Source organism: Bacillus rossius, chromosome 3 (genome assembly GCF_032445375.1).
Source record: "Bacillus rossius redtenbacheri isolate Brsri chromosome 3, Brsri_v3, whole genome shotgun sequence".
In the NCBI taxonomy this organism is placed as follows: Eukaryota; Metazoa; Arthropoda; class Insecta; order Phasmatodea; family Bacillidae; genus Bacillus; species Bacillus rossius.
The window spans coordinates 76,398,173-76,413,195 of record NC_086332.1 but is presented as its reverse complement, the minus strand read 5'-3'; positions in this window follow the sequence as shown (position 1 = coordinate 76,413,195).

Here is a 15,023-nt window from a genome sequence, read left to right as displayed (position 1 = left end):
GCTTTTATTTTTCTCATTCTTTGGGGAGGGCCACCGAACCCCCTTTTCTCTGGGGGTTATCTATCCCATAAACATTCCCCCCTCCCCCAACTGTATGGCGCCCCTCCAAAATATTAGAACCCTGCCAAAGCTAGTAGCCCGGGATCCCGCACTGATGTTTTTCATTTTATTTTTCTTGTTTGTACAGTGTTATGTTAAAAATGAACATGTATATTAAAGTGCTTGTTAATACCAATTTCAATTCATGATTTCTTATCGGACAAAATATTTCATTACCACTTATAATTACGCGATTCCACCGGGATATTATATCATAAACCTGACCCGATGATAATTTATCCTTAAATTAAATTAGCAAAACTATTGTCGAAATTTAAGTTCCAGATTGGATTAAAACAGTGTTCTGAATAGAAAATTTTCCAGGCGAGGCCTTCCATAAAAACAAAAGCCCAGGGCCCGCAGAGTTCAGGGGCACCGCTGTCTACATACATCGCATTCAGAATTTTCAATGGCAGTGACACAGTTACTGGAGGTGGGCAGAACTTCGTGCACGCACATACAATCGCTTGGCAAGCAACCAGCATTTGGCTGGATACCGACCACGGCAGTTCGTGTTCCGCTGCCACACGCGTCGTGACCCTCAGCAATGGAGCGAGCAGCTGGAGTGTGGTGTTCGGAACTGTAACCGATTTTCAGAACCAGGAAATTCGGTACTTGTCATCAACGAACCAAAAATTTCCTGTACGTTCGGTGCTAGGTAGTTTTTTTTTTAAATTAATGATGCAGAAGTCGGTGTTTGAAGTAGTAATACTTAGTTTCTAACAATTAAAAAAAGTTTTAGTGCCCAAAAATAAAAAGATAAAAGATTTGTGTTACAATTTTTTTATTGTTTAAAGCAAAGTGAACAAATAACTTTATTCTCAGACTTACTCTCAGTCTTTAACTTTGTGTGTGGGTGGGGGGGGGGGGGGGGGAATTAAAAAAACATTTTATCGCATGCAACATCACATAATTATTAACTTAAGATAAAAAAAATTCCATAACAAAATCTAAAGAAAAAAGTATCGTTATTTAAAGCACATGAGCGCAACAACCACAGGCACTGGCACGCACACAGCAGGCCAGACACCGACTGGACTGAGGAGAGCCCGCCCGCAACGCCGCACCTGTAAAGATCGCTGCCTGAATCGTAGACGTTACTTGCCACCATCAAGCGCAGATATCAATTAGCATCACAAAATATCCAGATAATTTTAAACTATTAAATTAGAAACAACTCCGATAAAACCCAGGCTTCAGACCTGATTTCCGACAAGGAAATTTTATTTATATATGGCCCTTGTTAAAATGCACTTAACAGGTTAATGGTATGAAGTTTCCGCACACAGTAGAAGTTATACCTACTTAGTAGTGTAGCAATGACGGTCCGGTGCCGAGAGCCGAGCCACATCTCTGATTGTGACGTCACGGCGGCCATCTTGGATGAGCCTAACGGGACAAGTTTGACCTTGACCCCGGCGGCCATTTTGGATCCGCCATCATGAAATCGAACGCCCCACTCATTATTATGAAATTTTCGTCTCTGTCGCCATATTGATTTTTTCTGTTCCGCTGGAGGCCGTCATCTTGGATACCTTCGACTTTGTTTCTGCAGTTTGTTCATAGATAGCACCAGCATCGCTCTTGATTTTTTTTTCTGTTCTACTGGAGGCCGCCATCTTGGATACCGTCGAGGTGTTTCTGCATTTTGTTCATAGAGAGCGCCAGCGTCAATATTGTTTTTTTTTCCTGTTCTACTGGAAACAAAAAATAAAATTTAAAATAAAAACAAAAAATACAAAAAAAAATTCTGCTAGCTTGTGAACATCTCATTGTAGTGCAATGTTAGAGTTCCAGTACAAGCTAGATTTTGTTTTTGTATTTTTGGTTTTTATTTTAAATTTTTTATTAGTTTTTTTGTATTTTTATGATATCAAAGAAAACTTTTGGTGGTTTCTCCGAGTGCTTCGGATTATTCTTGTCAATATTATGGTGGTTTTCTCCGTGTGCTCCTGATTATTCTTGACAATATTTTGATGATTTTCTCAGAGTGCTTCTGATTATTCCTGACTATACATCTGATGGTTTTCTCCAAGTGCTTCTGATTATTCCTGACTAGACATCTTATGGTTTTCTCCGAGTGCTTCTGGTTACAGATGAGGAATTGATCACTGCATGAAGGGATTTTTTTACTTAATGAGGCATGTCATTTTATTGAAGGTTGCATTTAATTAGTGAATTTCTGCTACTTAATCAAAACTTCAATATTTTTATCAGGTGGAAATAAAAAAAATCATTACTCAGTCAAATAATAATAATCTCTGAGGAATCTAAGAAGGACTAACAGGAAGGACAAACTTCCTTCTCCTTGGAGTCTTGGAAACGTCGTGATATATTAAATAAATCTGATCAAGATTATGATGATCACTGTCTCAAAAATGAAAGTCACCCTGAGGTTGGTGGTAAAACGGAAGACACCAGAGATCATAATATTTATTATAAAGGTGCAAGGAAGATGGTGGTAGAAGAGAATGATTAGGGGAGGGTGGGCCAGAGTGAGACACAAAATTTTTTATTTGAAATCACTGTTTACTTTTCTACATTTAAAGACATCTTCTTATGCCAAAAAATAGCCTGATTAATGCTCTTTATTATTGCAAACTATAAATTCCGTAATATATGAAACATTTTCTTAGAAAATACAATTCTTCATTACATATCAAACGTCTCACTGTACCCCACAGATGTTCCACAGTGAGACAGACAGTGGTCCACAGTGAGACAAATTGAATACGCTATACAACAATCAGATTTACCTAACAACAATCACTGCACTTCAACATAAATGCCAGGAAAAATTTATAGAACATTCAGCCGTCCAAAATCTACACAAAATTTGAGGTACGACTTTTGTCTTTTGGTTTTTCCATGTTCAGAAGGAACAGGCAATAATGCTCTAATATCTTTTGTAGCAACTGATGCAATATCTGGAACATATGGGTAAAAAAACTTCCTCCACATTTTTTCACTTTTTCTCAGGAACTTGACTTCATAATCCTCAATGTCTATTTCTCGTAGCACCTCCCCAATGTAAAATTTTGTGTTTTTTCCTGAAAACTCTACCAGGACAAAGTCACCTTCTTTAGGCTTCCTCGCAAGTTGGTTGTATGATTGAAGTTGTATTACTTCATTGTCTGAAGAAACATCAGATTCAGAAAACTCTTCATCTTCATTTGAAATCTCAGTGAATTTTATTTTTCTAGGGTCACACTTCTTGAACAGACCTCTCTTTCTGTTCATTTTATGTTGAACTTGAAGAGCAAGTTGGTTTTTTTCTGGTGTGTCAGTTGGAATGAAAGATCTTCCCTTTTTCCTTTTATTAGCAGACTCCAATCTCTTTCCTGCTTTGGGATAGTTATGTATGTTTACTGGGCTTATGTAACTAGGTGTCAAGCTATTTTCTTCAGAATGTCCATCTCCAGTCGTCACCATTGAATTGTGGATTGGAATGTCTTTACTACTGCACGGTCTCGTAGCTTCTGGTGTAGGACTAATTTCCCTGTCAGTCACAGCACTTGCCAAAAATTTTGCTCTGAAAACACATTCCTGTTAAAAGGAAAAATTCCTGTTTTGCGGAATCCAGATGTGATGTTTGCGGGTGTCATTGCTTTTTCGTGTGCTTCACAAATTAAACTTGCCACATCATATATCGAAACTGTTTTTCCAGGGTTTCTCATCATCCACGAGTCAACCGAAGCATTATAGAAAGACTTGAAGGCCGCAAACACTGATACATCAAGTGGTTGAAGGCGATTACTGCAGTGAGGAGGAATTGTTAAAATGGTTACCCCATTTTCCTTGGCTAACTCGATAGCCTCTATCCTTAAGTGGCTCTCGTGATTGTCCAGTATCAAAACAGCGGGATTTTCTAGCGAGGAAAATGAGTGCTTCACAAAATAGTGCAAAACTTCAACAAAGAGTTCACCATTCATCCATCCTGACTGTTTTGCGAGGCCAAGACTTCCAGTGGGGGCACCATGAAGCATATGTTCCTTAAAATGCACTCTTGGGAAGATGATGACTGGAGGAAGAGTATTCCCTGCTGCGTTGACAATATAACATGATGTGACGAGGCTGCCTTTCTCGCCACTTGTTACTTTTGCAACTTGCTTCACTCCTTTTCCTGCAATGATTTTGGTTGGTTTTTGAACAGTGCTGCAACCAGTTTCATCAAGATTGAAAATACGCAATCCATTGGAGAAGTGGTCTGATCGTTTAAGCACAGTCTCAAGTTTATCGAAAAACAGCCCCACATTGTGTTTATTAAATGATGTAGCACGTGACAAACCGCAAGCTTCTGGCTGCCTTAGGGATAAGTCTGGATGCCTCTTCAAAAAACCCCGGACCCACTCTATTCCAGCTTTCTTTTGGATTTTCCATGTTTCGGGACAATCAATACCATTTCTTGATGTCATTTCAAATGCTAATTCTCTGCAGTTCATCAAACTCAGGCCATAACACATAGCTGAACAAGTTAACAAATAATCTTTCAACTCGCTTTCTTGTTCAGTGTTAAACACTTGGCGACTGTTGTACTTGGGACACATCCTCATGTTAGCCATTTCGGGATTATTCATCTTTTTTCTCACATACCTAAAACACGAAACAATTTTGTTGAGAAAGACATATTTTATAAACCATAAGTAGGCCTGAATCTCATATAACTAAGCCTCACATGTGAAGTGTCTGAAAAGCTAAACCTTTAGTTTTTGCAGCTTTTCGCACTGACAAGCCTTCCTCCACAAGTTTTACAGCTGCTCTCATGTCATCTTCTTTAAATGTTCCAATAGTTGTTTTTCTCTTCCTGTTGCGTGTCATGACTGAAAAACAATTTTTTTTAACCTTTTTAAAAATAAAATGGGTTAAATGGATATGTAATTTTGATAATTAATGTAACTTGAAATTAAGTATCAAGTAATTGGATGTTAATTTTGCTTTGTTATTTTATAGAATATATATGCCTATCTAACAAAAAAAAAAGAACATTTTTGTGTGACAATAAATGTTTAACAGTTAAAATTGCATAACGTAAACAAGAACTTTTTTTCATATAGTCATCTAAAAATTAGCAAAATCTAATGTGGGGCTGGATGTTCCCGAAACGGAAGCTAGCTATTAAATTTACAAGCATGGGGTACAGTGAGACATGTCTCACTGTGCCCCATTCTGTTGTGTCTCATTGTGCCCCACACTACTACACACATATCTATGAATTAAAAATCCTAACCTATAATAACCAGCATGTCTGTGACTCCATTAATTATTCCTCAATATGTGCACATTAAGTTAATGTCTTAATAAGTAACATATAACAACAAATATAAGTATGAAAAATAATAAACTAAGGAAAGAAAATATTACTTTTCTTACCTGAAAACCAACACTTTAAAATATTTGGTTAATATCAGGTGTCATCAACATAAAAACACAATAAAAATGGAGGTCATGAAGGGTACCAACATGGGAAATATTGAAAGAAATTTCCATTTAATAATAGTTGGAGTTAAAAGACATGTCTCACTGTACCCCATGTCTCACTCTGGCCCACTCTCCCCTACACATCATGGAAAGATCCAAACATATTGGTTGACCGGCTAAGACTTCTACATGGCTCGCTTTGTGCAGGAAACTATTCGTGCATCAAAGAAATATCCTTCATACTCAAAGAACTGAGGAAAGCTGGCTACATATAATAATGGCTTGTTTTACTTGCATTTGTATAATGTAAAGAAATAAAATAAATAATTTAAATTATAAAAATTTAATGTTTTTATTTCTTGTATTCTGATTTCTAACTATGACTTAGTTCTCGTAACTTGCGCTTCATTTTTGCCTTTTTTTTTTTTGATGGAACTTCCAAATGTGCTTCCTTTTGTTGATGGTGCTTACAAATGTGCTTCCTTTTTTGATGGTGCTTCCAAATGTGTTGCCTTTTTGTTGATGGTGCTTCCGAAATGTGCTTCCTTTTTGTTGATGGTGCTTCCGAAATGTGCTTCCTTTTGTTGATGGTGCTTCCAAATGTGCTTCCTTTTTTGATGGTGCTTCCAAATGTGCTGCCTTTTTGTTGATGGTGCTTCCGAAATGTGCATCCTTTTTGTTGATGGTGCTTCCAAAAGTGCTTCCTTTTTTTATGGTGCTTCAAAATGTGCTTCCTTTTTTGATTTTGCTTCCAAATATGCTTCCTTTTTGTTGATGGTGCTTCCAATTGTGCTTCCTTTTTTGATGGTGCTTCCAAATGTGCTTCCTTTTTTATGGTGCTTCCAAAATGTGCTTCCTTTTTTGATGTTGCTTCCAAATATGCTGCCTTTTTGTTTATGGTGCTTCCAATTGTGCTTCCTTTTTTGATGGTGCTACCAAATGTGCTGCCTTTTTGATTATGGTGCTTCCAATTGTGCTGCCTTTTTTGTTGATGGTGCTTCCAAATGTGCTTCCTTTTTGTTAGTGGTGCTCCCTTTTTGATTGGATTCTTGGTCCTCTTGTAAGCGTAAAAAACATGATCCGTTGGTTCAATTGAATATAATTAGCTGACGACGAGGAAGGTCGTGAGGTTCGGAAATATCTGGTCTATACGTCTGACATTGATTATGACCCGGTCTCTCAGTCCGAAGACGCTTGGTCTATATGTATGTATGGCTTTGAACATGAACTGTTTAGAGGTTATTCAGATTATCGAAAAACTAGACTTTCATGTTAGGCTTATCGGCAACGTATTTAATTCGTTGAACATTGTCGTACATTGACTTGTGTTTTATTTTTGAAGTAAATTATTTATAAACTCTGCGAAAGGTAATGGAAAAACAGAATGTTAAATTTATTTAATATTTAGTTACACTTGTCACTGTTCAAGTATCTAATCGAGGGCAGGAATCCACCGATTCAATATGTAAATTAATGAGTGATTATTTGATGGATTTTGGATTTTTTTCCGAATTTCTAGCTAAATAATTACACGATTTCAAGATGGCGCCCAAATCTCAAGATGGCGGGGGCACCTCGGTAATAAATGATTACTGCACTGTAGCGGGTTAGAATAAAATTATCCAGATGGAAATGTACTATATACAGGGGTGCCCACAAAGGGTGGGGGGGGGGGGTAACGACGATGACTGCGTCATTAAAATTTCTGGGGGGGGGGGGGTTGGTAGTGGTTAAAAGACGAGAAAAATGTATATATTATTTACATAGTTATAGCTTCTAATGTGAAAATACGTTTCTGGTGTTTGATAATTGAAAGGGATCTTGTAAATCAAATTGGCAACCCCCCACTTTCCTCAACAAAAGCAGTTTGGCATCTGTCGGTTCAGGATGGAAATATTACCTGATATGACCAAAATTGTTATTATTATTATTATTAGAAAATCAGTTTTAATCAATGCAAAATGTGATAAAATATAATACTAAAAAAGTATAATATTATAAAATAATTGAGTAAATCATTAAGAAAATGGCATAAAAATTTCGGGGGGGGGGGCCGCATCATTAGGTTGGGGGGGGGGGGGTGAGTCATAGTGTTTGGGGGGGGGGGTGGGCACCTCTGCTATATAAGACGAGTACACACACAAGATGGTGTACTCCAGCAGGTGGTAGCTCCTGGTAGCATGTACTGAACATAAAATGTTGGATCCATGATGGTCGACAAGGAAAAAGTCAAATTTCAAGGTCAAGGTCAAAGTTCATGGTCAAAGTTCAAGGTCAAAGTTCAATGTCAACAGTTGAGAACAAAGGTATGGTGACCAGATAATTTTTCTAACATGGTATCAGCACACTCTAGCGGACGAAAACAAGATGGTGGTCTCCAGTGGATGAAGACAAGATGGTGGACATGTTGTCATACCAGCTGATGATATATGTACCTTGGTATTGGTGGTGGTAGATCAGTCTGTAGGTGGCTTCTGTGGAGGAAGGATCTTTTGTTTTTTTGCTCTTAGCGGTTTCGAACCAAGGACGGGAATCGAACTAATCAATCGGTAGTCTAATAAGTAATTTTTTTGATGAATTTTGGAATTTTTCTCGAATCTCTAGCATTAAAATTATGGATTTTCAAGATGGCTGCCGTCATGAAAAGTGCAACGGTGGTTTTAAGTATTTTTATTATTTAATTCGGTTGATTAATTTTTTTAATGATATTTAAATTTTTCCCGATTTTCTAACATAAAAATTACGGATTTTCAAGATGGCGGCCGTAACGATAATTGCAACAGTTACGTCTTAATACAAAATGGTGGTTCTGTCTCGAACAGGTGATGATATTATTACATTAAATTTAAAAAATTACAAGTCCGAATATGCTTGTTATTTTTATATATACCTACCTTATTTAATTTTCAGTCTGGTAAATGTCTCGATGGCCGAGCGGTTAAAGGCGTATGTTTTCCAACCTAGAGATCAGAGCTGCGATGGTTCGAATCACAGCACTTCCAATGTATTTTGTATAAACATTTTAATTTAATATGTCAATAAGGACCATAATAGCTATGGTAGGTAATGGAACATCGACCTTATATGATGAGACAGAGCGATGCTGGCGCTCTCTATGAACAAACAGCAGAAACTAACTCGACGGTATCCAAGATGGCGGCCTCCAGTAGAACAGAAAAAAAATCAATAGCGATGCTGGCACTCTCTATGAACAAACAGCAGAAAAAAACTCGACGGTATCCAAGATGGCGGCCTCCAGTAGAACAGAAAAAAAAATCAAGAGCGACGCTGGTGCTATCTATGAACAAACAGCAGAAACAAAGTCGACGGTATCCAAGATGACGGCCTCCAGTGGAACAGAAAAAATCAATATGGCGACAGAGACGAAAATTTCATCATAATGAGTGGGGCGTTCGATTTCATGATGGTGGATCCAAGATGGCGATTCCAAAATGGTTGCCGGGGTAAAGGTCACGGTACTACTTGTCCCGTTACGCTGTGTCCCGTTAGGCTCATCCAAGATGGCCGCCGTGACGTCACAATCAGAGATGTGGCTCGGCTCCGGACCCTGGACCCTGTTTCCGGACTGTCATTCCTACACTAGTCTACTTATATGACAATACTAAAATATTAACCTGAAAAATTCTAAAACACATATTATAACAATAAGTATACCTATGATTGTATATATGTATATATATATATATATATATATATATATATATATATATATATATATATATATATATATACTAGATAATGCCCGGCATGCGTTGCAATGCCTCAATCAATTTTTTAAACGTATACTAAGCATCTCTCTTTATCTCTCTAATTCTCTATCTCTCTATCTTTCTATTTATATCTCTATCTCTATATATCTTTCTACATATATATCTCTATATATCTTTCTAGCGGACCCGACAGACATTGTCCTGCCCAAATGTACATATGGCGGTAAGTATTTCTACGCTGGACATTTTGTATCTTCTCATTATACATACCCCTTCTCTTGGGCACGCCACTGCCGTTACCAAAAACCTTTCCCATATTTACGCAGAAGGCAACAACAATGCAAAAGCCCGTTGCCATGGAGGCTAATTATCAACAATGCTTAGTTTTTTTGCTTTTAAAGCGTGTTTTTTTAGTTTTTTCTTAACTCAGAATCGAGATAAAATATCCAATTGTGAATCTAAACCATCCTCGAATCCCCGTGAACTCACACAAAAAATTTCATCAAAATCGGTCCAGCCGTCTAGGAGGAGTTCAGTGGCATACACACGCACACAAGAAATATATATATATATAAAGATATATATTTGCTAAAACGACTGGATACAATCTGTAAATACTTCCTACAAACAAACCTTAACCTCACTGAGCTGATTCAAGATTATTAAATAATAATGTCATTAAAAAAGTAAAACAAAATTGCCATTCACGAGATTTGAATTATGTTCTTTGTAATTGCAGAGCGTGCGATCTACCACTGTGCTACTAATTGTCTTGAAAACTTAGAAGGAGAATATGTATTATAGCTAATCATTGTCAAGAGAATTTTCTTATGTATTTTAAAACTTGTGATTCATTTTTACTATGACTATTTTGAATTGCAAATGTATTTCAGTAGAGTTTCAATATCACGAAGTTTCTTTGGCAAACCAATACGTTTGGTACTTCCCCTAATGTTTAGGAAAGTGACTATGTACGGGTTTATGTTGCTACACGTGGATCTGCCATCGACTTACGTTACCATTTTCACGGAAGTACTCCTACTAAATGCCGTATACCGAGTGCTAAGACGCTTGCACGCCAAAAAACGATAAGTGACAGTTTATCTTACTTTGTATACTCCAGAGGGGATGGAAAATACTTTACCTACACGGTGTATATCCGATCAATTTAATATGATCCACTCTCAGCATGGCGCTGCAAGCAACGAGTTACTCGGTGTGGACACGTTGAGCAGTAAACACATCATATGCGGGGAGAAATTAAGATAAAAATGTAAGGTAAGTTCCTTTTAGTGTTTTCAAGAATCTGTGCCCGAAATCTTGCTTTTTAACCATTTTAACTCATTAAAATACGATTCGAAACGAAATAATAAAAAAAACCGCTATTTATCTACCCTCAGCTAATTCATAAATAATTTTCGTAACAGGCTCCACTGTGATATATCTTGAGCAGTTATCAAATCGCGTGATTCTTCTGAAGCTCTGCACACCGAGTGTTTTCCCAGGTAGGCGGGGCATGCGACAGTTGTCTGCTGTCTGCGACTCCACGCAGAAGCATGGGCGTCGCAACCGGTGGGGACGGGGGGGACACGTCCCCCCCAATAATAAAAGTCTTCAATTTCGTCCCCTCCAATAATATATTTAGTTTCGTAGTTATATTAAAAATATAATTTTGTGATAAACCCATATGTTGCGCATGGTGCATTTAGTCCAATCGTGGTAATGTGAGCACTGTGTTTTTACAAATTTGTTCTCTGAAAATATTTTTTATAAAAAATAAATTATATATTGCAACCAACTATAATTAGAATATTTAGGAAAGAAAAAATTGCCTAAAAACCACCTCTTTGCACCTTCAAATCCCAAATTTTCCCGGGGGAGGACGTCCGGACCCCTCATTTTTTTTTTTTTTTTTTCCAGGGAATGGATATTCCTCAAAATATAATTCAAGTCCCCCCCAAAAAAATATATCCTTGCGACGCCTATGGCAGAAGTGCTCTACTGGTGACGTCAACTCTCACGCCGCGCTTTACTTGCGTGTCGCTCCAGCAGATGAAGGCAGCGGCTATACTGACAGTTTGTCGCGCGCGTTAGATCCTGCCCAATGCTTTCACTGTCAAATATTTGTCTCCAACATATTTGACAATGGAGTTGGAGAGGTAGTGTTGGACGGGTAATGGCTTCCAATATTACCCATCAGAAAGTTTTGGACAGGTAACCTATAAAATGTTTAATATCATGTCACACTATCAAAGTTTATTTTTAGTCCGAGCTAACTCAAACTTTTCATTTTTAATCTCAATTTTTTTGAAATTAAATATTGCATTACAGAGATGGATGGAAATTATGAACCTGTTAATATATAAAAATAATATTCGTTTCATAATGAAATAAATGTTCAGTGATTTTTTTTTAAATTATAAAACGTTGTGTAATTTTTACAAATAAAGTGTTTTCGCATACAGCATTCATATGAAATTTAATTTGGTTATTTAATATTTATAACCTCCTTAATCGCCCATTTGTTCTTCACCATTTAAAAGAACCGTTGTGACGGAAAAGGATGTAATTTCCGTTTTCGCCATGCACGATTTTGATTGGCCGATTGCATCAAATATCCATAATATTTTTGAGATCGTCCTATATGCAAAATACTTGATGGAAACTCAAGTCATCCAACTTGTCAACTTGGCTGTGCGAGTGACGTTTTCAGTGACGTCAAAACCCTCCAACTTTATTCGACACAACATATCGGAAGGTGTTGGAAGCAAATATTTGAAAGTTTGACAGAGCCTTTAGCATTGCACAGTACGCATACCTGTCGAAAAAAACGCATCACCAATGCCTACCTTCGAGGCGTACACGCGCCTCGCTTCAGCAATACTTCAGAGGGAGGTCCAACTAATTCAAGGATCACAGTAGGACAAATGTCACTCATCCGTATATATTTCTTTTTTCGTGGTGAATTACCTCCTAAATTCTTAAACATGGGTACAATTCTTTTCCCCTGCAATTGTTAAATTAATATAGAGGTATTTGTCCCATTATATATGGCAGATTCGTTATTCAAACAATATCTTTACTAATAATAAAACTGTTCAAGGTAAAAGGTATGAACATTGAATGAAATTCTGAGAAAAATGATTTGAAATGGCTATTAAAAAACTTAAACATACACACACACACATACATAGGGGAACTTGCCCCAGTGCCGGACACCTAAGGCAAAAAAATCAATTTCTTAAAACCTTTACACGGATGAAACAAATTTATATTAGTGGCGATAGGTGGATATATGAGGTACAATTTTATACCAAAATAACCCGATCAAAAAAATTTTTAACAGTGTTATTTTAAAATTACAAATACCATGCTAATCAAGATATTTCAAAAACCTGTTCCCAGTACCGGACACACTATTCTTAACACAAAAATACTATATAAAGTCAACATACATTACATATAGACATAAAATACATAAGTTTAAGTAACAGTTTTACTTCAAAGTGATTTTTTCTTTGTAATTGTTGGCAGTGTTTACACACAAAATATGCTATTTGGTCACTGTCAGCACATGCAACATGAGCCCAACCACAGCAGGTACAACACTGAACCCAGTCCTCTTCAAAATTCTCTCCACAAAGAACACACACAGTCTTTTCGTAACTATCATCCGTTGTGTTCTTTTCCTTAACTTCTCTGTTGAAATCAAGTCTTTTTTTTGCGATTGTATTTTCTGAGTTGGACTTCATTTTAGACATTCTGTTGGCCTCACTTGTTTCATTCTTTTTATTGAATAGTTGTCCTTCCTTATCTTTCAGTTTCTTCTGCTTCTGTTCTTCTTTTAGTTTTTTCAGTCGCTTAATTTCTTCTTTGTCTGCCAGCAGTTTTTTATTGGGTGTAAAAGTCAAAATTTCACTTTTTTCTCCTCTCCTTTTCCTTGAAATGATCTTCCTCTTCAAATCATCAGCAACTGGAGAAATCTTCTCAATGGCATTTTGGAAGGCCTTGGAAGTGGAGGGAACAGCCATGTCAACCAAATGTGTGTGCTGAGGTGGTATGGCCACTTGCATGTTGGAAGTTGAAGCTCTAGTCTCTTCAAGATGTTGGCCAGAGACATCACAATGGCCTACTCTTTTTTCTGGTTCTGTCAGTGGACCTACACTGATGTTCGATGATGGGAGAAAATCTAGCTCAGTGAAAATATTTTTATTCAATGGGTAGATCCCTGTACATTCGAATCCTGATTTTGCTAGATCCATTCTGCATATTTTTGAAAAAGCATTTCCTACCAATCCACAGATATCTTGTTCAGTGATTTTCAAACCTTGTCTTCCATACTTGGACATCCATGTCTCACATGCTGAATTAAATGCATTTTTGAAAGGTTTCATGACTGCTCTATCCAATGGCTGGAGCTTGTGTGTGGTATGTGGGGGCAAACTCAACATGTGAATATTATGTTCCTTGGCATACAGAATGACTTGCAGGTTTTTGTGAGTGCTATGACCATCCAATACCAACAGAACTGGACTCTGTTCTGATGGGTGAACTTTCTCAACAAATGACTTCAGCCATTTCAGAAATCCTGATACTGAGATCCAACCACTTTCTTGAGCATCAAATGTGCTTCCATCTGGTGCATCTTTTGTCAATACTGTGTTAGTAGTATATAAAAAGGCATCCGAGATCAGGCCTCAGGCGGTGGTGCCGGTGCCGGTGTCCGCCATCTTGGATTTGTGACGTCACGACGGCAAAAATTCCTCAAAATTCCTCAAAAATGCCTCAAAATGACTCAAAATTTCCCGTTTTCGAGGGAAAAATTCCCGTTTCGAGGGAAAATTTCCCTTTTTATTCCTTAAAAATCCCAGCGGCTAGAAATGTCCTGATAGAGGCTTAAGCATCCTTAACTCAAGCCTCAGTTAAGCCTCTATCAGGATGTGACCTTGACCTTTGCCCTTGACCCTGTCGGCCATCTTGGATCCACCATCTTGGATGAGGTCATTTCGTTTTCTCGAACATTTCGGCATTGTGTTATCCGCCATTTTGAATTATGACGTCACCGTTGCAATTTCCGTTACGGCCGCCATCTTTAAATTTATTATCCGATTTTAATGAAAAAATTTAAAAATTATAAAAAAATTAAATAATAAAATTTTTAATAAAATATTTAAAAAACAAACATTTACAACACGAAGCTCGGAGTCCTCGGTTCAAACCCGACGAGTGCAAAAAAAATAAAAATGGCGACCGATCCTTCCCCCGCGGTGGCTGCAGGCATACTGACTCCCTCCACTTTTTTTTTCAAAGCATATATATATCGTCAGGTAGTATGATGTCATGTCCGCCATCTTGTCCTCGTCTGCTGGAAGCCATCATCAGTGTATCGTCGGCGAGAGTGCGCTGACGTCATGTTAGTTTAATTCTTATCCGCTAGAGTGCAGTAATCATTTATTATTGCTGTGACACCCGACATCTTGTCATTTGGCCGCCATCTTGAAAATCCATAATTATTTAGCTAGAAATTCGGGAAAAATTCCAAAATTCATTAAATAAATTGACAATAAATGTACGGATCGATTAGATCGACTAAGGTCCTTGGTACGATCTAGGACGATGCAAAAAAATTAAATATAACATCAATTTAACATAATAGTAACAGGTTCGAGGAATTAAACGCCACAAGTTCTTTTACAAACATAATATTTATTACATAATTTCTATTCTACTACAGGATTATTTGCGAAAGCCAGCAATCTTATAATCATTTAGTTC